The following is a 24,342-nucleotide window of genomic DNA, read 5'->3' on the forward strand; positions in this document are numbered from 1 at the left end:
AGGTTCCTGGGGTCAGGCTTGGCATGAGAGGCTGGAGCAGAGCCCATGTCCTCTGCCACTCACCACCCTCCACCAGGAGTGGTCTTGTTTGCTCAGGGACACAGGGGAAAGAGGGACCATCTGGTGTGGCCTGGGCAGGGGAGCATGGTGACTCCACCAAACTCTCCCCATGCGATGGGCCACCCCCTTGCATATCAAAGACTAGTAAAACCTCATATGGAGAATGTTTGGGGCCACCAGGCAGGAGCTTCTCAAGAATGTAATCCAATTGTCAAATCTGACTGTCAAAGCCATCAAAGCCTGTGCTGGGCCAAGGGGCCAAAGGCCATCTCAGTGTCTCCCTGTGGCTCAGTCAAGGGGACCCAGAAACCAACCAGACTCTTCCTACCCCTCTCTGCTGCAGACAGGAAGGAATGAGCATAACATGTCAGAGAATGACAAGAGCAGTGGACAAGAATACAGCTAAGAAAAAGGTAAGGACAGCTTGGGTCAGGAACAGCAGCTATTCGATGAGATGACTGCAGTGGATCTCCTGAGGCAGGACTTGATCAAAGATCAGAAGGAAGTGAGGACTGAGCCATGTAACACGTAGGGGAAGAGAATCTAGGCAGCAGGAATAGTCAGTGCAAAGGGTGAGAGGCAGGCAGGAGTGCACCTAACATGTTTGTAGAGCCCCAAGGAGGTCTGCGTGGGACTGAAAGCCATCAAAGGGAGGCATGTAGACCTTGGCTTTTCTCTCAAATTACTGGGAGGTTTTGAGGAAAAAAAATGACATGATTGATTATTGCCAGAGAGATTTACTTTAACATGTTCTTGCTGGCTTGAACCACATAGTACATGCATGACTGTCCCATCGGGCAGCTTATACCACTGGTATAAGTGGTACAAACAGATGGTGGTACAAACAGATCACTTTTATTGACAAATAAAATGAATAGTCTATTTATGAACTGAATCTAGTTGCTTGAATTTGAATAATTACTGCCCAAATTACTACTCATACCAATTTTAAAATTATCACAATAATCAACAAATTCATTTCATTGAATCAAAAGAAATTTCCATTTGTGAATGTCTTTAAAACATTTTATATATAAATGCAGCTGATTTGTGGGGTGTGTGCAAAATGTCATACTACGTTTGGCTTTCTTTGCAGCCACAGCACCACTCCTTTTTTCAGATAGTCATGCATGTGCCACTAGAGCTACCCAGCAGCATGACATCTGAATTATGGCCCTGCCATGAATGTGCTAAAGGGCAGCAGGCAATGGGGCGGTACCTAGCATGTTTGGAGGGACTGTCTGTGAGGATGAATGAGTAAAGAAGGGCACAGTTGCCCGTGACAATCTAACTTCCTTCCACCCCATCTAAGAAGCCCATATCCTCCTGGAGCAGTCCCTGCTTTGCTATGTAGGAGGAGACTCTGGTAGCTAGAAAATGCCAGCAGCAGAATAACAGGAGAGCAGGAGAGGAGCGATTCCCCTTCCCTTCTTCAATCCTCTCCTCTCCATCTCAAGCCAAAAAACCCATGGGCCCCTTAAAACCTTTTCAAGCGAACACATCCATATGTGCACACTTGCACACATACGCAGATTCACAGTTGCATCCTATGTCTGCCCACAACATGTGCCTCCATGGCTGCGGCTACAGTTGCCACGCAGTAAGGCAGCAACCAGTGGCAAGCAGTCTGTCCCAAGGAGAAACCCCTTGGCTGCTTCTGCCCTCACCTGTTCTTTCAGATGTCTTCCCATATAGACCCAGTGCACATGAGGCCTCCTCTGTGACATTCCCAAGTCCCCACCTGCCCTTCATGATGGGGCCTCAGAAAGCACGAGTTATAGACTTTGCAGCTGAGGCCTTCAAAGGTTCTAAAGGCTTCGCATTCTGCAAGTTGCTCAAAGGCTGCTTCCTGTACACTTTAAATAGATATGCTGGGCTGAGTTTTAAAATTGACACATTTCTTTCAGCTGAAAAAAAACATGATTAAAAAACAGAAGAAAGAAAGAAATGCAGTGAGTCATCCACAGGAGGCAGGAGGGGGTCATGTGGGAACATTTCAGGAGGCTGGCCAGGGTGCGCCGCCAGGGGTGGAGAGAGCGGAAGCAGGAGTGGGAATAGAGGATGGTGGTAAAGCGGGGCTGGAATACGTGACTCAGTGCCATGGGGTCTTCATTCAGCAACACTCGGCGTGTTAGAGAGGAAGGCAGAATGAACTGCACCTCTGGCCGGTAAGTAGCACACCTGGCTCAGGTGCTGAAGGCCCTAAGATACTCCTGCTTCTCTGAATCCATTTCTCTAGCTGTCAAGTGGTGGAGGATCAGGGGTTACTACCCTTTCCCACAGGATCCACTTGAAGGTTAGAAGAAATATAGGTTAGTGCTTTGGAAACGGAAGGGTTTTTCCTCCCCCCAAATTAGGAGACTGAACCCAAGGGCTCATGCTTACAAGGCAAGTGCTCTCCCACTAAGCTACATCGCCAGCTCTTTGAGACAAGTTCTTACTAAATTGCCCAGGCTGACCTCAAACGTGGGATCCTCCTGGCTCAATCTCTAGAGGAGCTGGGCTTACGGGTGTGTGCCACCATGCCTGCCAGCAAAGCTCTTAACTAGGGTTTCTGTTTTAAAGTGGACATGATATCCTAGAAATTTTGACCAGAGATGGTCAGTGAGCTTCAGTATAACTATAACCAAGGTAGCATTTAAGGCCTGGCCCCTAGCACCAACCACCTTCTGGGTCTTCTGGCCCTGTCTTCACTAGGTATTCTGGGGTCAGACAGGCCTGAATTCTGCTCCCCACACTGCTGCTTAGAGCAGGGCGCTCTCTGATTAGACACAGTTTCTTGTTGCCTCAGTTTGCTCCTCTGAGAAATAGGGTAAGGATTATACAAACTGGTTTTATTATGCATGTGGTAACAAGGATGTGTATGTGTATCACAGTACTACAGTAATGTATGGGAACTGCCAGCCCATGCCAGAGGCTCAGTAGGCATTGGCTTTTGTCACTCCCTCCCCACCCCATGGTGGCACCCACCTGGATCTGCAGGTACCTGCACACCCAGGAGAGGCAGCCTGGGGCACTTCTGAAGGTGGGGTTTTGATTCATATGGGTGAGTTTTGAGCTGTGTGGCCAGGGATGGCCAGTCACTAAGTCTTGTTTCCTCATTGTCCTGATAGGATAACTACTCATCACAGAAGGTTTTGGAGGCCCATTACTTATTAGCTAATGGGAATTAAGGAAAAGAGAAAGAGAGAGAGAGAGAGAGAAGGGGTGGAGAGTCAGCCTCTGAGGACCCCAAGCTGGCACACCTGGGTGAGGCCAATTAGAGCATGTGTTGATCACACAGACAGAGGTCAGGGTCGCCCTCTGCTCCACCCCAGCAGGGCTCTCTGATGCAGAGAGGCACAAAGGTGGCACTTTGGGGAAGAGAAACAAAGAGCTTACAAGCCCTGTCTTCATGTTTAACTGCTACAGTCCTGTGCTTCCTCTAGGGCAGTGACGGCGAACCTTGTAGAGCTCTCAATAATAACAAACAGGCTGCTACAGCATGTGCGCCATAGGTTTGCCACCACTGCTCTAGGCACTTGTCATCCAAAGACCTAGGTTGCAAAGGTCCCAAACCTCCTTGGGAGAAGTATGGCTGTCCTTAGAAGGGAGAGTGCCTGGGACAGCAGAAGCCTAAGAAGGCAGACTTTGCCTTCTGTCCTGGCCACCAGGCACCCTCAGAACGAGTAGGTGGCCTGGCCCAATCCACTAGGGTGGGCAGCCCTGGAGGGCATGGAGCCAGGAAGTGGGAAGTAAACAAGCTGCTTTGCCCAAACCTTCTTTCCTACACCACAACCTGAGAATGGGAGAGCCACCTGCACCGTCATGGTTCAGAGCACCAGCTCCAGACCAAATCCCCGATGCTAACACCTCCAACTTCGCTGTGACTGGGCCTAGTGATAACACTGGTGCCTCATATGGCTTTTACAAGGATCCAGTGGATTAATTTTTTATAGTGCTTAAATACCACTTGGCACATAGGACTAAATAAATGTTTAAATAAAAAATAGATAGTATGAGGGAAGCTCCTGGAACCCAGCAAATATTCAATACATTCTTCTTGGAAATAGTCCCTGAATGCCTTCTCCTCCTCCCATCCTCATGCTGGCCAGATGCCTGCTGCCTCAGAGACACTCATGTTCCTGGAGTGTGAAGAAGCCAGGGGGCCACCTGGCACCCTGAGCCCTCCCAGAAGCCTTTGCACTTCACAAATCGGTGTCAGCCCTGAAAAAAGCTTGCAGAATTCTCTGCCTCTGAGCAAGACAGTGGGATGGGGTGATAAGAGGAAAGAGGTGGCAGGGAGGCCCTACTCGTGTCTACTCTAAGAGAAGGCTGGACTTCCTGGGGTGTACATTTTGAACACCTGTCTCTTGCAGAACTCTAAAAGGCAAGGTCATACAAGGAGACAAATTAATCAGTGATCTCTTGGGATACTTTCAGATGATTAAGGCTACCCAGTTATCAGTAGCTGAAACAAAAAAGACATTATCTCATGCAAGAAGTCTAGAGCTGGAAGATTGCAAGGTTGGCCAGGGGGCTCAACAAGGCCATGAAGGAGCCATGTCCTTCCCATTGTTCTTCTTGATCATTTTCAGAGTGTGGTCTTTTCTCCTTTCATGATTGCTAGATGGCTGCCACAGAACAAAGCATCACATCCTTAAAAGGTAACATTTTGGGCTGGGGTGTAGCGTAGTAGCAGCATGCTTGCTTAGCATGCGTGAGGCCCTGGGTTCCATCCCCAGCACTGCCAAGCATATAAACAACATCATCCTAATGAAAGGGGCAGGGTTTTCTTTTTTAGTCTATTTCCTTCTCACTCCTACTTCTCATCCCTCCTCCCACTAAACCATTCCAGGTAGGGAAATCTTTCCCAAAAGCCCCTTGGCAGACCTTTCTATTGTAGGCCTAGGGGGAGGAGTCACCTTCTGAGACATCACCTATCAAATACCCAGAACAAAATTGTGGTCCTGCTCTAGTGAGGAAGAAAAGGGCTGCCTGCTGGCTGGCAATCTAGTCTGCCATGATCACTTGGCCTTCTACATCATTGGCTTGGCCTCTTTCAAACTTCCCAAAGCTCCTCATTTCTTATCTCGGCCCCTTTGCACTAGCACTATAGGGAGCCCTGGCAGTCTCAGCCCCAACAAAACGCCCCAATACTGAAGCCAGGTGATGCACACAGAGGGACTGGGGCACAGAGGGAGGCAAGGGCATGGAGAGGGGTGGTTCCAGGATCCCAGTGGCTACCAAAATCTGAAGCTGCTCAAGTGCCTTCTAAAAAATGACATTTGTACATAATTTACCCACATCCTTCTGTACTTTAATCTCTAGATGACAGAGTACCTAATGCAATGCAAACATTATGGAAATAATTGTTACACTGTACTGTCAGAGGCTGAACAGATGGGTCACCTGATCTTGGACTTTGAGCCTCAAAAATGGTGAGGTAAATAAACCTCTTGTTATCAGAAGCACCCAGCTTCAAGTATTTCATAATAGCAATGGAAAACACACTAATACAAACAGAAAAAGGTGTCCCTATGCTCTGGCATTCAACATCCCCAAAAGCCATGGAATGGAGTGCATCAGGCCATCAACAGATTCTACAATTTTCTTTTTAGCTTTGCTATGGTCCTGGGACATAATTAGTTAGGATGAGCAATGGAAGCACCAAATACTCATCACTTGTGCAGAGTTTCAAAGCCCCTTGATGGCAGAGGTACCATCTAAAGCCAAACAAACATCATTTTAATGGGGGGGGGCCAGGCTATGTGACTTTAAAGTTCAAATAGGTTGCCAGAGTTATATGAAAATACATGATGACCAATTAAAATTTGATTTCAGGGAAACAATGAATGCATTTTTAATACAAGCATGTCCTGCACAATATTTGGAACCAAAAATTCATTTGTCATTTGTATGCAATGCAAATTTTTAATTGGGAATTCTGGATTTTTATCCAGCAACCCTGAAACTCAAGGTGGCAAGCTGCCCTCTCCCACCACTCTGTTTCTCAAGCACAGAGCATGGTGGTGGGAATCACACAATGCTGATTCTGGGGGGAAAGGAATTGGCTTTTTTAACACTGGTGCTTTCATACTTTGCAGAGGGAGAGGAGCTATTGCTCCTGTCCCACCACAAGGCTTTAACTCTGGCCACATCTCCACATTTGTAAAATGATCCCCCCTCTAGTGCAGTGACCCAGGTTGCTCCTGCTGCAACTGCAAGGAAGAAGGGAAGTGGCACGTTTTCTGCCCGCTGTTATCAGGTTCACATGTGAACCACCCCCGAGCTCTGCAGGCAGCTTTGGGGTTCCCTCCACCCTTGCTTGAGGGAGCTTTGACTAAATCCTATTTCTTTCTCTCAATTGATCACTCCACACACCCACACTGGGTGCTTGCGAATCTCCAGCTTCTGTATGAAGGGGAAGCCCCAGAAGCCTGCACAGCCTGGGGAACAGAGCTCTTCTACCTCCTGAGGAGGTAACCTCCAGCCCAGGTTCTGCAAGAGCGGTCCTCTATATGGGATATGACTGATGGCCCCTGGAGAAAACCATTTCCAGTGCCCTCTTCCCTGGTGGCGCCATCCTCAAGGGTGCGGGCTGGGGTGCACTGTGAAGGCTCACTGAGGCAGCAGCAGATCTAGGCTATAATTAAACCAGACTGTGAACATATTGTTCACGGAAACCTTAGGAGAACATGAGTCATGTTGGTGAAGTGAATCACACAGCTCAGTTTCCATTTTTATTTGCTGTATTTGAGGCCTTTAGACTTCGGCGCAGGATTTCTGCTCCCTCCCCTATTCTCCCTCTTGCAGACAAATCCACAAGCTGGAGGTAGTTAAAGGGTCCAACTGGGCAGCCAGGCCAGAAGAGAACAGGAATGGGATGGGGGGAGTTGGCCAGTTCTGGGCACTCCTCTTGTGTTAATGCCTTTCCTGCTGCCAGGGGGCAAAGAAAATAAAAGTAGGACAAAATCTGGCCATTTTGACTATTGCCAGTATGTGGAAAATTTTTAAAGCAAAATTCAGTGAAGGGGAAGAGGTTGAAATTCTGGGTTAAAATGAAATCCCATAATCCATATGCAAGTTTTTGGTTAATTCAGCTCCCAGGACAGGTACCAGATGGCACAGACTTGTGACCACACACAGCCCCCGGGACCTGGCAGCAGACTCCACACCATGCCTAATCTCCATGTCTTCGTTTCACTTTCTATGGAACAGATGTAATAGCATTTAGCTCATAGGGTGGCTGTGAGGGATAATGAGTGAAGATGTATGAAGTGCTGAGAACAGTGCTTGACTCAGCCGAAGTGCTAACATGCTAGTTTTCATCACCAATGTCACCACAACCAGCCCTTTGTGGCCTGGCTGAGCTCTGAGGGAGCAGGGCTTAGTTTGCTCTCCAGACAAACACAGGCAGGAGACTGGGCAGAGGCAGATTCACGGCCAGGGAAGCTGCCAGGGCCACCGCTACATTCCATGTGACTACTTGTGTTGCAGGCAAGGAAACAACTCCATCACACACATTAGCACAGCTCTTTCATGTGTCCCCAAGGGAGGTCCCATCACACTGGCATTCTTGGCCAGGGAGCAGGTTTCTCCCTTTAGGAGATCCGCAGCACAGAGGGGTGATGAGAAACTCTCTGCCACTCTGAACCACACCAGTGCTATGTAGGCACGATCCCCACCAGCCATGACACACAAAAACCCTTATCACGCAGCACACACATTGAGGGCACAACAAGTTCCAACACTGTCACCTCATTTGGATCCTCCCACCAATCTTAGGAGCCATGCTCCTATTTGTAGATCCCCTATTTAATGAAGAGCAACTTAATTTTAGACTCAACATGTAACAACTTTTAGGGATAACCAACTTTTGCCAGGAAGGATCTTCCTAGCATCCCATATTCCCTTAGTCTTAGAAAGATTTTATCTAGAAAGTTCAAGTGATAAGTAAATTAATTTTTTCTCCTGTAATTTATTGATTGGAGATGAACATAATGGCCAAATGAAGTTTCCATTTAGCACGGGATAAACTGTGTTCTCAAGCTGAGGAACTGGGATTCTTGCCAAGAGCAAAAAAAGTGACATTTTCACTGGCGCCAGATACCTTATTTGGAGCCCCATGAAGGCTTTATAAAATGATCGTACCTGATGGACACCTGTTTAGATGGGAAGGGACACAATAGCTGGCACTGGGAACAGGACTAGAACCCTAGAATGTTACTTTTCTGGACTTCTGGACACAGAGTCTATAGTTCTGTCCCTGCCCCGAGAAGCTCGGAATCCAAGGCTATAAGGACACATTCCTAGAAGGGCAGGAAACCCAGGACCTCCAAGGGGCTTCCAGAAGAACACACACAACAAGCTTGCAGTTCTGGCCATACTAGGCCCGTGGGTCCACTAGACAGTGAAACTCAGCCATCCCCCCTAATTCACTCAATCTGGCCCATCAACAACCCTCACTGATGTGCTCAGGGAGAGTGACCCTAAGCTGGGCTGAACAGGAGCCATGTTTCTTCATTTAGAATGCTTGGTTTCATTCTGAATCCCCAGTATTTTATAATAAGCACTTGGATTAGAATCAAAAGGACACCAGTTCAACTTCCTAACTTTGTCACTTAAAATTTCATGTGCTAGACTTTTTAAAAGCCCATTATGTTTGTCTACAGTAGGTATTAAATTAGAAAATGGAATAAATGGTAATTTAAACTTTTAAAAAATAGAGAAAAATCTCCAAATAAGTTTATAAACATTAAGATGAATAAAATTAAGTATATCAATTTATCAAAGATGATTAAACTGAATACACCCAAAATAAGTGACTGTCAGAGCTAAAAATCCAGGTATATGCTACTTTGAGGGAAAAATGACAAAAATTGAAAATAAAGTGCCAGAAAAATGCCAATGAGAAAAAAGCAGGAAGAGCAGAGGTAAGGAGAAACTTAAGGCTCAAAACCCTAAACAGGATTGAGGGGAACCAAAATGGCAGTTACCATCAGAAGCAAAATTCAACTTCAAATCCAAATACGTAGAAAATAATTTGGTGAAGAAGCAAAAAAAAAAAAAAAAAGAGAGAGAGAGAGAAGTAGATCTCCAGGAATTTGGAAGGAATTGACAGGAAAATTAGAAGCTACAGAGAAGCTGAAGAAACAGAGCACATCACAAAGTAAAGAACAAAGCAGCCTGAAATCTCATCCTAACTCCCAGGGAAGGGAAACTGTTTCTGCAGACAGAAGGTAAGCCCCTAGAGTTGGAACTTCAGGGACAACTTGAGAGAGGGGTCCACCCCTCCATATGGAATTGGGCAACTATGGGTTAACCATGTTATTAGGCAACTATGGGTTAACTAGGTAACTATGCTTTTTGTAGAATGCACCTGAGTAGCCATGACAACTTCTTTAATCTGTCACCAAAGGAGTGTGACAGACTCAGAAAGTGCTGCCAGAACTCTTTGCTCTCCCCCTCTTCACTGCTCTGCTTTGTGTAAATCCTGCTTGCTATTTTCCCAGGGAAACTCCAATGGAATTAAGTCTCACATATATAAAAAGAGGTATGTAAGGATGCAAACTTCTATTCGGGGGCTCTTGAAGCTGACAGGGGTCACTTGCTGAGCCACAGGCATCATTAAAAGCTTTTTGAAAAAAAAAAGCTGCTTTTTGCTCCTATCTTTGTGTTAAAAGAGTTGTCTGTGCTGGGTCATCACTGTTGCCTGCTTCAAAATGGCAGACTGGACTGGTGGCACTGGCTCTAGGAGGAACCTATAGCTGTTGTGAATTGCAAAAGCAGTATGGGGTTTTGTTCCAAGGTGACTCTTTCCACACAGCAGGTGATAAACAGAGAGGGAATCCAGGGTGGTGCTTGCCCTATTGTCAGAGAGTGTTTAATCAGGTTCCATTTTAGGAAGGGGTTGATTAGGACTGAGACTCAAGAAAAACTACAAAACAACTTCACTTCAGGGTTCCTAGTATGACATTCCCACAGTGACTTTGTGAGAGATAGCCATGGAAGACAGTTACTACTGTATTTTCACTAGTATAATTAGTTGCAGACAGGGAACAGGCTAGACACAGACCTCTTAAGAGGTTTACACTCAGGCCAGAAAGGACATGGGCCTCTGTGATGAGAAGCCAGGCCTGGCTTGTGTTGCACTCAGAAATAATTGGGTCTGAAAGTGCTGGTATCAAGTACAGCAAGATGCTTGAAACCTTGCCCTGATGCCCACATCCAACACAGATCAGAGGTCTGATTGCCTTCCCCATCTATCAACATGAGCAAGGATATATCTCAGCTTGAATGATTAACGTAGTCCGGGGTAATGGAAGAGTGGGGTCTTTAAAAGGGGGGGCATCTCACAAACTCACAGTCAATAAAGTTAGGCAGAGAAAACTATGACTTGCTGACCTACGAAAACTGCAGATCCTGGAAAGAAACCACTCATTCAAAAGACAGAAATTTTTTTTTGTTTTATTTTGTTTTTAGACTCATTTTTTCTCTTTCTTATCCAATAGTATTTTGGGGTTTGGGAAATTTTCCTTTTTCATTTTTTTCTTGTCCTTTCTTTTCTATCTGTTTCTTTCATTTTAATTTTTCTGCTTTTTATTCTCCTTATTTTTCTCCCTTTTTATCTTCTTTTTCTTATTCTTTACTGATACTTTCCTATAATTCTATTAATACTCATCTACTCCTTAACAGGATCATTTATCTCACTTTTCTCTCTTCCTTCTTGTCATCCATTAATTTTTGAAAATTTTCTTCTGTTCTCTTGTTCCTAACCCCCTATATCTTTACTAGTATAACCATTAAGTTTTATTAATCTTTAGATAGTTAACTCTAAGTTATTATTGTTGACCTCTTTTCTTTTGTTAGTGGAGGTATAGCTGTTGGATTTAGCAGATATTTACTGTATGCCAATATTTGTTTCGTCGTAGTGTTTATACTATAATTATAGATCTCTTTTCTATGGTTAAGGTTGGTACATTATTGTTATGTCAACATCAAGTTTGTCTTGGACAATATTATTGTTGCTGCTTTGTTTTTTCCTTGCTATTAACAGATTTTTTATGTATGCCATATCCAGATTACTTCTATGTCATTAATAATACTGTGACCCATTCCTGGAAAACTGGGTGCTGAGTCAGTTACACTGCATCTTCTCCTCTCAATTTAACGAAAGTGATTGGATCTTGGGACAGAGGCAAAGGCCCATAGCTAGCCATGCCCAGAGTGCATCACTGAAAAGCAGACACTAAGAGATCTCCACACTAGCAACAAAATCTTTCCAATGTAACCACCCACAAACCTTAGCACAAAAACAAACAAACAAACAATGAAAATAAGACAACAAAATACCTCTAAAAACTCCCAACTCCCCCAAAACCAATTCATGGGGAATCAAAGGGAAGGAAAATAAAAGCCACACAGCCAAATTATTTGAAAAGATAACAGAGGAGCTTAAAAAACAAATCAATAAGGTGCTTAGTGAGTTCAAAGAAGATACAATTAAACATAATGGATGTAACAAACAAAACGATTAGGGAGCTTACAAAAGACACTAATAAAAAGCTAGATGAGCTAAACAAAAAAGATATAAAATATGAATGTCTAGGCTAACAACGAATTTGAGGCCATGAAAAGGTTCCAAACAGAAATCCAGATTTAATATTCTACTGAAAGTATGGGCCCCAAAAGTGACCAGTATGAGGAAGATAGGACTGCTGTCAGAGACCATGTATTCAGAGATACCTTAAAAACAACAGGACATAAAATTGATCCAACAGCTGCTAGATAACACAAAGACTAATCTAAGTTTAATTGGAGTAAGTGAAAAATCAGAAGACAACACAAATAGCATAAAAAATTTACAGAAATAGCAGAAAGCTTTTCAAATATAGGGAGAGAATTAAACATACAGATAAGTGAGGCATATGGAACCACAAATAGCCATGAACCAAAGAAAACCTCTTCATAAAATCATAGTCAAAACCTGGAAGTCCAACATAAGGACAGAATCTTAAAAACTGTTAGAGAAAAGCAACAAATAACTTATAAAGGTAAACCCATTAGAATCACAACACACTTCTCAACACAAACCTTACAGGCCAGGAGGGGTTGGAGTGAAGTATTTCAATCCCTAAAAGGAAAACACTTCCAACCCAGATTTATATATCCTACAAAATTATCTTTCAAAATAGATGGAGAAATGAGGCATTTCCATGACAAAGAGCACCTCAAGAAATTCATGACCACCAAACCAGCACTACAAAAAATTCTCAAGGATATCCTAGAGACAATGAAGCCAACAATGCTAAAAAGTCATAACAGAATGAATATACAGTAGACCCTTGACTTATGAACTCAATTCATTCATAAGGGTTAGCTGTAACTCAAGATGGTTGTAAGACTATTTTTCCTATAAGAAATAAAGGAAATACCTATAATGCATTCCAAACCTCTCAAAGCACCCCTTAACTAACCTTTTCATAATAAAAAGGGTTGTATGTGTAATTTACCAGAAACACCAATAATTTTCCTAGTGTATTCATCAAAAAGTTATAAAATGTGCCTAGTTTACCAGAAACAACAATTTCATACTGTATTCACCATTCAAGTTGACATCTTTGGCTTGCAAGAAGGGAGGATGAAATGGAAGGTGGTTATTGATTAGAAGAAGAGCTTCCCCTTCCATAAGAACATCAGGAATCTGGCTCTCTGGTGTCCTTTCTCTCCTTGAGAGAATCTGTAGCCCACTAGGACCTGCTTCTGGCTTACTAACTCTCAACCTTTTCAGAACTAAAAACTGGTCTAAAGTTGTCTGTTTCTGTCTTTTCTTTAACACTGTTCTGTACTATGGCATGACACTGTCATTAAGCAAGTGAATGCAATGATTGGCTTTTTCTCTGTCTGGGTGGGTATTCTATACAAATGTTTGCAGCTCTGTCCATTTTTTCAGGATTTCCTTTATTTCAGAAGAATAACTTTACTGCACTGATTATTGATAAACTCCCTCCTCTTCAGAAAGCTCCTCAGCTGCCATTCTCTGTTGCTCAATCAGAAGTTGCTGAAGTTCCTCTGTAGACAGTTCCTCTGAGTGTTTCTCCACCAGTTCCTCAACATCACCACTGTCTTTCTGCAAGCCTATGGACTCTGCTATAGTGACAATGTCATCAACCACAGGGTCAATTGAAGGCTCAGGCTCCTCTACACAGCCTTCAAAGTCTCTCTCCTGTATAATTTTAGGCTTAACTTTTTCCAGCTAGATCTCAGTGTCCTTAGAGAGACATTGGACCAGGATTTCTCAACCCTTCAGAGGAAAGACAGGCATTCAGGTCATAACTCAAGACTTTGGTCATAAGTTAAAACTAAAATTCTGGTCATGACCCAAGTTGTTCGTATGTGAGGCCAGTTGTAACTTAAGGGTCCACTGTACCAGGCAGGGTGAGCAATTAAGCAAAAGGAGGGAGGGGGGAAAAAGAAACTAGCAACAGGAAAACAATTCAATGACAGGAATAAATCAATACCTTCCAGTAATAACTCTGAATGTGAATAGTCTCAATTCTCCAATCAAAATATGCAGATTGGCAGAATGCATCAAGAAAAAAATGATATGCTGTATGCAAGACACACATTTACTACAAAAAGATATACACAGATTAAAAATCAAAACACAGAAAACAATAGTCCATGTAATGGGAACCCAGAGAAAAGCAGATGCTATCCTCATTTCACACAAAGTAGACCTCAAGCCAAAACTGATCAAAAGAGGCAAAGAAGATCACTACATATTGGTTAAGGGAACAATTCAACAGGAAGAGGTAACAATTATAAACATATATGCACCAAACACCAGAGCACCCAACTTTATAAAACAAACACTACTGGACATAAAAGAACAGATAAACATCCACACAATTTTAGTGGGGGACCTCAATACCCCACTGTCACAAATAGGTCAACTAAAAAAACAAAAAACAAGTAATATCAGAGTTGAACCAAACCTTCAAACAAATAGATTTAATAGATATACAGTCTGTTCCACCCAACAACAGAATACACACTCTTCTCAGCAGCACACGGGACTTTCTCCAAAATAGATCATATGCTAGCCCATAAAGCATATTAAGTAAATGCAAAAGAATTGAATTATCCCACATATATTATTAGATCATAGTACAATGAAAGTAGAAATAATGGTAAAAAAAAAACCCACAGAAATTATGCAAATACATGAAAATTATACAATACCTTCTTGAAAAAATTCAATGAGTCACAGAAGAAATCAAGGAATAAATTAGACAGCCCATAAACACAAACAACAATACCTGTACAACATACCAGAACCTATGGAACACAGTGAAAGCAAGCCTAGGAGGCAAGTTTATAGCTGTGAATGCCCACATCAGAAAAACAGAATGAACCCAAATAAATAATCTAATGTTGCACCTCAAGATCCTAAAAAAAGAGCAATCCAAATCCAAAGCTAATACAAGGAAGGAAATTATAAAGATTGAGCAGACATTAAAGAAATTGAGACTAAAAAATTATGAAGAATCAATAAATCAAAGAGCTGGTTCTTTGAAGGAGTAAACAAAATAGACAAACTCCTAGCCAATCTTACCAAAAAAGGAAAGAAAAGACCCAAATCAATTCAATTAGAAATGAAAAAGGTGAAATCACACCAGACAATGCTGAAATCCAGAAGATTATTAGTAACTACTTTGAGAAATTGTACTTTAATAAATTGGATAATTCAAGAAATAGATTCCTAGATATGTATGAATTACCAAAGCTGAACCAAGAAGATATAAAAAAACCCTGAACAACCCAATAACAGGCAATGAAATTGAAGAAATAATGATATTTTTTAAAACTATCAACTAAGAAATATCCAGGTCTTAATGGATTCACTGCCAAATTCTACAAGAACATTATGGAAGATATAGTACCAATATTCCTCAAACTCTTTAATGAAATGGAAAGGGAAGGAGTACTTCCAAAGTCACTCCTGGAAGCTAGCATTACCCCAATTTCAAAACCAAAGACCCAACCTAAAAAGACAATTATAGGCAGATGCCTTTAATGAACATAGATATAAAAAATCTTCAAAAAGATACTGGCAAAAAGAATGGAACAGTCATCAAAAAGATCCTACAACATAACCAAGTAGGATTCATCTCAGGGATGAAGGAATGGTTAAACATTAAAATCAATACATGTAATACATCACATAAACAGAAGCAAGCAGAAAAATCACACAATCGTCTCAATAGACATAGAAAAAGCCTTTGACAAAATCCAACATGCATTCATGATAAAAAACCCTGAAGAAAATAGGTATAGAGGGACTTTATTTCAATCTGATAAAAGCTATTTGTGACAAACCAACAGCTAACATCTTATTTAATGGGGACAAACTGAAGGTTTTCTTTCTAAAATCAGGAACAAAAGAAGGATTATCTGCTATTACCACTACTGTTCAATATAGTTCTCAAAAAATTAGCCAGAGTAATCAGGAAAGAGAAAAACAGGAAAAAGTCAAATGATCATTATTTGCAAATGACATAACCCTCTACATAGAAGACCCAAAAAATTCCACCAAAGACTACTACAATAAACAAATTCAGTAGTTAAGCAGGATTCAAAGTCAACATACAAAAATCAATAATGTTCCTGTACATCAATAACAAACTCACCAAGAAATAAATTAGGAAAACAATTCCATTCACAATAGCATCAAGAAAAGTTAAATCCTTAGGAATTAACCTAATCAAGGAAGCAAAAGATGTCCACAACAAGAACTACAGTACTCTAAAAAAGGAGATTGAGGAGGACATCAGAAAATAGAAAGATATTTCCTGTTCCTGGATAGGTAGAATGAATATTGTCAAAATGGCCAAACTTCCAAAACTGATACACAGATTTAATGCAATTGCAATAAAAATACAATGGTACCTTGGTTCACAAATTTAGTTCTTTCCACAATTGTGGTCGCAAATCAAATTGGACAAGAACTGAATCAAATTCAATGGTTAGGTTCAATGTTGACCTTATGGAGAAATTTGATTTGGTTCTCTTCCAATCTGATTTGCAACCAGAATCATGGAGAGAATTGAGTTTGTGAACCAAGGTACCACTGTATCAATAGCATTCCTCACAAACTAAAGAAAACAATCCTAAAATTCATATAGAGCCAGAAGAGGCCCAGCACAGTAAAAGCAATCCTGGGCAACAAAAGCAAAGCAAGAGGCATCACAATTCTGGACGTCAAGTTATACTACAAAGCTACAATGATAAAAACAGCATGATATTGGCAAAAACCAAACCAAACCAGACATGTGGATCAACAGAACAGAGGATGCAGAAATAGCTTCAAGGCACACTTACTATCTTATCTATTACAAAGCAACGAAAAACATACTCTAGAGGAAAGATAGCCTCTTTCACAAATTGTGCTGGGAAACCTGGCTATCCACATACAGAAGATTGAAGATTCATCTCTCTCACCATGCACTAAACTAAAATCAAAATGGATCAAAGGTCTAAATGTTGAAACAGAAACAAGCCACTGGAAGATAAAATAGGTAAAACTTAATGGAGACATAGGCATAGACAAAGACATAGGTGGAGGCAAAGACATTCTGAACAGAACTTTAATTGCACAATAGATAACACCAAGAAATTACAAATGGTATCATGTTAAATTAAAATATTTCTGCAGAGCAAAGGATACAAAGTAGAGATAACTTACAGCATGGGAAAATTTTTTGCCAGCTATTCCTTGGACAGAAGACTAATATCCAGAGTATATGAAGAACTAAAAAAAAATATTAGATCCCTCCCAAAAAAAGACCCAATCACAAAACAGGCAACTAAATGAAGAGACATTTCTCAGAAAAAGTTCAAGTGGCCAATAAATAGATGAAAAAATGTTCAATATCTCTGCCCATTAGAGAAATGCAAATCAAAACAACACAGATTTTATTTCACTCCAGAAAGAATGGCTAACATCAAGAAATCAAATAATAAATGCTGGTGAGGCTGTGGGGAAAAAGGGAAAGTTCTACATTGTTTGTGGGAATGTAAACTAGTACAACCACTATGGAAATCAGTATAGAGATTCCTCAGTAAACTAAAACTAGAAATTCCATTTGACCCAGCTATTCCCCTTCTAGGTATCTTCCCAAAAGAGTTAAAGATATCATATTACAGTGGTATGTGCATACCCACACTTATAGCAGCATAATTTTTAGCAGCATAATTTATAGTAACTAACTCTTGGAAGTGGCCTAAATGCCCATCAACAGATGAATGGATAAAGAAAATGTGGCCTTTATGCACAATGGAGTACTACTCTGGCAAAAAGGAGGATAAACCTGAATCACTTATAGGAAAATGGATGTACCTTGAGACCAACCATAATGTTAAGTGAAATAAATCAGACACACAAGCTTAAATATTGCCTGGTTTCTCTTATATGAGAAACCCAAAATATAAATAAAGAGCAAAATAAAAGATAGATAATAGGAAATAGGGAGATAGATTTTTGCAAACAGGAAAGGGACCAAGAGTCCATGGAGGGTAGGGAAGGCAGAGGAGGGGAAGGGGATTAAAAGAGAATATTTGTTATGTACATGTACCAACTTGCTGTGAGGAATGTCATTATGTACTACAAACATATACTAATAAAATTTTTTTAAAAATGTTTAAAGATTAACTCTACACCTAGTAAACCTGAGGATTGTAACACCTTCTGACACAGTGATTCTTCATCCTGGCATGAAAGAAAGTTTCCCTGAGGAAAACTTTTGTAAAGACTCAAGAGATGTTCACTGCAGAACTGTTTTTAATAGTGAAAAGGTATAAAACATATAATTGTTCCAAATATAGAAAATGATAAGTAATTTTGTTCACATGATTGGGTGTTTAGTTAAAAAGAAATTAGATCTATGCATAAAAAAACCCTAAACAAGATCAAAAGGGACAGTGGATATGATAAAAATATGAAATGAATAATATACACTATTCATAAACTTATGTGCACTAAATTACATAGATGCCAAAAGCAAAAAGCCAAAACTATAGAAATACAAACAATTAAAAATCAGTTTTTACGGGATCCTTCATTTCACCTCTTTCAGAACTGGATATACCTAATAAGTAAAACTCAGTAAAGGCATAACTAAAGTGATTGATGTAACAGTCTGTTATAACAAATACTCTTACTGTATGCAAAAAATCAAACTTACTCTAATTCACTTTCTCCTACTATACTCTCACAGTACACCAAGCAAGCAAACAATTCTGCAGGAGACACCTTTAATTCAATGCAATTCTCAGGCTATCTATGTGGAGATTGGGTCAGATCCCAAAGGTTAAGGGCCCAGTCCCAGGAGACTGCATCACGCAGAGGGAGCAAGACACTTCTTCAGGTGCCCTGGTTGTTTTACTTGTGCTCCTGACTCACCAGCTGTATTGCAGGGTTCTTATAATCCCTCCTTGGGTTTAATTTTCTAGAGTGCCTCACAGAACTCAGGGAAACACATTTACACATTTATTATAAAAGATATTACAAAAGATACTGATGAAGGGATGAGAGCAAGTTTTGCAGCATGGAAGCCTCCACATATGTGGCTATCTAGAAGCTCTCTGTCTTTTTGAGTTTTTATGGAGACTATTACATATGCTTGATTAAAATCTTGACTGCTGATTAACTTTCTACCCTTCCTTTCTCTCTGAGATTGATGGATAGGGCTTGTGATCACTAATTGTGATACATCAACTTGACTTGAATAAGAACTACCTAGCAAATTAGTAAGTTCTGGGTGTGTCTCTTGGTGATTGAAATGTAGTCCAGCAAATTGAGGGGGGAAAGCCCATCCCAGATACAGGTGGCACCAACCAGGAGGCTTACAGCTTGAACAGAATAAAAAAATGGAAAAAAGGAAGTGTTCCCCTTTCTTCAGAGGAGCTCCAATCTTCACCATTGCCTTTGGATATTGGTCTCCAGTTCCTTCAGACTTCCAGCACAAACTATTCAGCCTTCCAAAGCAAAATAGCATGGATGACTCTGCAGTGGGCTTCCAGGCCTTTGATCTTCAACTGATATTAGACCCACCAGCACTCCAAAGTGCAGACAGCCACTGTGGGTTCTTCTGTCTAATTCGGTAGATGGCCACTGGAACTCTGCCACTTCTAATCCTGTAAGCCTACCTAATAAATCTCCTGTACAACCATACATATATTTTATATTGGATATGTTCCTCTAGAGAATCCTAACTAATGCAGGGCTTAAAATCTCAACCCGGTAATCCTGCCTCAGTGTTTCCAGAGACCAGCCTCATTCTGAAACTATCTGGGGGGGCTAGCCATTATCAGCCAATTTCTAGGCATAAGAGAGGACACATCACTTTGAAGATCACAAGGATTTTAGGAGTTGTATGCCAGAAGGTGAAGACCAAATATGTACTTCACAACATCACACATTCTTCAAAGGAGAAATACACATTTTGCTTGTATGTTCATGAAACATTTACCGTCACAGACCAGGTTCACGGCTAAAAGGATTTTATTAAAATTTTAAAGATAAAAGTGAAAATTTTAAATACGGACTATTTTAAATGTGGAAAATAAGAAATTCCTGGAAAGTCTTTAAATCAGAGAACATTAACAGGGAAATTACTTCATTGAAACTAATGAAGGGCTGGGGATTTAGCTCAGTGGTTTCGCCCCCTGCTGCGCAAGTTCAAGGACCCGAGTTCGATCCCTGGTACCAAAAAAGAAACTAATGAAAAAAATACCTTACACTAAAATTGACACCATACAGCAAGAGTGATATAGGGGAAAATATAACTCCCAACCTGTTAGATTTCAGATACACTGAGTTCATGTGCCCCAAAATTAAGAAATGAATTATAAGGAACAACAGAGGTTAAGAGTAGGAAAAAATGTATTGAGAGATAGCTCCTGAGAGACAGGAGGGGACCTGCAAGTGGGTTGCCACAGAGGCCACTTCTCTAAGAATGTTTTATAGAGCAAAATCAGGGGTGGGTACAAAATTATAAGGTAAGTACAATGTGGGTCAAACTATAATCAACCAATAAGGTTACAAGTATGGCTGCTTAGCTAATATTGATCCAGTAGGTAAGTGGGTCACATAACAAGGGCACATGGAAGGAACAAAGGTATTTTTAGGAAAGAATGGGTCCGGATGCTCTGGTCACTCACCTGGGTGACTGATGTCTGGACTTTACTGGCCCAGGTGATATCAATTATAGTATAAGTCAAGTTATTGCTTATCCCCTGGGGAGGCACGTAGGCCTGGTCATTCCATCTTTATCTTGAGGTTTGGCCTTTGACAGATGGGCCTCCAGCCACAGCTGTGATGTGTTCTCATCTTCTGCACTGGTCCCCTCAAAGGCCTAGCTCTGTCTGACTGCCCAGAATATTTGTACCTAACTTAGCTGCCTATAATAAGAGCAGAGGTTAAATGAAAATTTATAGCCTTTAGCATCTTCATTATTTTATTTTATTTCTTTATTTTTGTAGCAGTGATTGAACTCAGGACCTTGCACTTGCCAGGCAGGCACTGTGCCGCTGAGCTACATCCCTATCCATCTTCATTATTTTAAACAATGTCTAAAAATTAGCTGTCTTAACCTTAAGAAATTAGAAAAAGAACAGCAAAACAATAAGGCAATAAAAATCAGAGGAGAAACTTGGCACAGATAAAAGCCGAGTACCCTCTTCCCAGATAACTCAAAGGCTAAATAAAAGAACAATGAAGCAAATGCTTTGTAAGCCAAATGAAAGAAAAAGCAAGCAGAAGTTCACAAGAAGAAGAATGATACATGCAACATAATTGTAAACTTAGAAATTAAAAGAATCATAAGAAAGGGTAAGGAATAAATTTGAACAGTTTAGAAGAAATGGATGATTTCTTTGCAAAACTAAAGGCACAAATGTAGGCTGATAAAGAGACCAGAATCACCAAGACAGTTTGAAAAGGGGAATAGCAATCTACCATTAAAAAGGCACCAGGATGCGTGGGCCCACAGCTGAGTTTTATCTAACCTGGCACCTGCTTCTTTCAAACTGAACGTCTGCTCACAGAACCATGAAGATTTGAATTCAACAGAACTGGGTTGGGGGGCCTTAGACTGCATTTCTTACAAGCGCCCAAGTGACAGAGGGATACTGTTGGTTCAGAGGCCACACGCTGAGTAGTAGGGGGAAAAGATAGCATGCTCCCCAGTTCCTTTCACAAAGGCATTTTTGAGGTCAAAATTAGACAAAGTTAAGTACAACAATACTAACAGATCTTCAACCTCAATTTCATTTATAAATGCATATGCAAACTCTAAGTAAAATATTAGCAAATAGACTCTGGCATTGAAAAAAATAAAAATCAGAAAGTTCTTTAGTGTGAAAAAAAATCTAGCAATACAGTTTTTACATGTGTAACCGGTATGGCAAAATGAAACATTAAAAGTTAAATTTTTTTTTTCCTTTAGAGACAGTGGTTTCTCCAAACTTCCTCAGGCCTAGAGGCATGAACAGCACTCCGTCCTCAGCAGAGATGAATGGACAGAATATGCAAGTGCTGGCATCACCAGGGTCAGCTTCTCCAAATGTCTTCCTGCTCAAGCATAACCACTCTCCCTCCACCTACACACACAGAGTATGCAGATGCTGGCCCCACGAGGTCAGGGTCTTGGGTCCAGGGGAGATGAAGCAGGCCTGACAATTGTTCCTTGTCTCATTGTATTACCTCTCCCCACTGTTCCTTACTATAAAAGACCCTTGCACACCTGGACACAAGAAAATGGTGATTTGAGGCAAATAAAGCCCTCAATCTCCTTAGAGCTGGCTTTGAATAAAGCCTTTTTTCCTTTTCATCAAAATAAATGGCCTCCTTTGGTTTGGACAGCAGTGTGCAAATGGACCTGAGGGTACAGACCTCAGTGGTGGGTAACACATGAACAAACTAAAACAAAAAATCCATTAGTTATAATCATATAATCATATTAATAGATGTAGAAGGTAACTGTTACTAATAAAAACTAAGTAAAATAGGATTAGATGAAAACTATGTAAACATTATTTTAAAAATCAAATATTAATTGAAATGTCAAAACACTTAAAATATTTAAAATCAATAGAGATTCTTGATGTACACTAATATTATTAACATTGTTTTAAGGCAGTGGCTCTCACCACTGGACACCCAGTATAAGTGTCTGGGAAGCTTTAAAAATATATATCAATTAAATCTCTGACCTAGGGATCTACCACTGGAATTTTTTTCAAAAAACAGCTTCCTGCTTGATGCTAATATGCAGCCTGGGGTGAGAACCAGCATCTTTAAAGCCTTTAGCAAATGCAACATAAAAAGAAAATAAAACAGCAAGCATCATGATTGAAAGAGAAGTAGGGTTGCCAGATAAAATACAGAAATCCAAAAACAAGATATTCTATTAAAAACTTCTATAATTAATCATATTTAGTAAGAAGGCTGAATATCAAATACAATAGTAAACAGCTTTTTTTCTTTAACAATAAGTATTCAAAATGTAAATGAATAAGTTTTACATTTATAATAGTGAAGGGAAAGTATAAAACATTTAAGAATAAATTTAATGTGGGGTGTGGTGGGGCATGCCCGTAATCCTAGTACTCCAGAGGCTGAGGCAGGAGGGTCAATGTGAGTTTGAGGCCAGTCTGGGCTACATAGCCAGGCCAGCCTGAATTACACAGAGACCCCATCTCAAAAAACAACAAACAAACAAACAAACAATAAATTTAATAAGGAAGACATAAGGCTCATAAAAAGAAAACTATAATAAATCAATTTGCTCCACCCCCAGGGAGTAGGTTGACTGACTTTCATCACAGAAAAGCTTTTCAGAACACATTAGTGAGAGGCATAGGCAGATTTATTAAGCACAATCAAAGAAGTACACACTTAGAAGGGAGTATGGGTGCTTGAAGATAAGTTGCATTATGGTTTGGGGGCTATTTGTGTGGTGTTAGGGATCCCCTCAAGAAAAAAGCCTTAACAGGACTTTTCTTGGAACTTCATAAAATTATGTTAAACTTTCTATAGAGAAATAAATGCCTGGGAATAGCTAGGAAAACTATAAAAAGGGAAATGGAACTTGCCTTCCTAGAGATTGGGGAATTCTATAAAGCCACTAAAATCAATATGTATAGGTATAAAAATAGACAAAAATTAATGAATGCATCTACAAAATCTAGAATTAAATACTGGTATATTTAAGAAATTAGTGTATGACAACTGTAGTTGTTCAGTCCTGGAGGGAAAGCATAGCCTATTTAATAAATGAGATTGGCATGACAGTGTATCCATATGGAATAATATAAAAATAAACCACACATTATACTATATAAAAATAAATTCCTGGATGTAAAGGCTTAAATGCAAAAAATAAAACCTTGCAAGAAAATCCAAGAGAGTAAATGTATCGTCTAGGGAGGTTGGCAAAATCATTTGCAAGACCAGAAGTTATAAAAGAAAATGTGGATATATTACCATTTGAAATATAAAACTTTTATATGGCAAAGGTAACATGAACAAACAGACAAACAATAGATGTGGAAACAATTTATAATTCAAATGTTAAGGTTCAACTTTTATAGTGTATAAAAATTTTATAAAATAACAAGAAAAATACGTATAGCCTAAAAGAAATAAACAAAAATATGGGTATGTAATCCACAGAAGGAAAAAGCCAAACACGTGAAAAGATAGTCAAAGAATATAAGATATCATTAGAGATATCATTTTATACCCATCAGATTCATAAAACATATAACAAACTATAGCATCTAAATATCTAATGCAAGTAAAGAAGGGAAAAAAGGGATTTTCATATATTGCTGATGATAATGCCATTGCCACAGGTTTGGGGACAATGATAATCAAATAAAAGCTCTTAATTTTAAAAAGTGATTATACTACTCAGTAATTTGACCTCTGGCAATCTATCCCATCAGTAGGTATAGATTAGTACCTCCATGTAGTTACAGATATACATTATTCAATTGCAGTTTTGCATTAGTGGTCAAGAACAATTCACTAGGTGTCCCTTCTTGAGCAGGGCACTCTGAGGCTCTCTTTTTAAAGCTAACTCAAACGAGTTTGCTTTTATCCTTTACATCTTGGAGCCAGTGAAAGGTGAGGTCTTGCTTATTCCTAAGATACCCTCAAGCCATCTTTACTATTGTTCTGATATAAAGTACTTGACTTTTTTTTTTTTTTTTTTTTGCTAATCGTATCATCAT

General features: G+C 40.3%; 2 long non-coding RNA genes across 3 annotated transcripts in view; one reads left to right on the top strand and one right to left on the bottom strand.

The window, feature by feature from the left end:
* LOC110345966 (uncharacterized) overlaps window positions 1-24,342 on the bottom strand; it is a 67,280-nt gene that overhangs the window by 39,166 nt on the left and 3,772 nt on the right. The gene's annotated exons all lie outside the window — the stretch shown is intronic.
* Window positions 1,030-24,342, top strand: LOC147823263 (uncharacterized). Its single transcript, XR_015444109.1, has 3 exons — window positions 1,030-2,228; window positions 4,638-4,706; window positions 21,552-24,342. It is a non-coding gene; the product is annotated as an uncharacterized LOC147823263 (long non-coding RNA).

This window comes from Heterocephalus glaber, unplaced genomic scaffold, assembly GCF_053883595.1.
Source record: "Heterocephalus glaber isolate CG9 unplaced genomic scaffold, H.glaber_assembly_v1.0 deba00001594, whole genome shotgun sequence".
NCBI lineage: Eukaryota > Metazoa > Chordata > Mammalia > Rodentia > Bathyergidae > Heterocephalus > Heterocephalus glaber.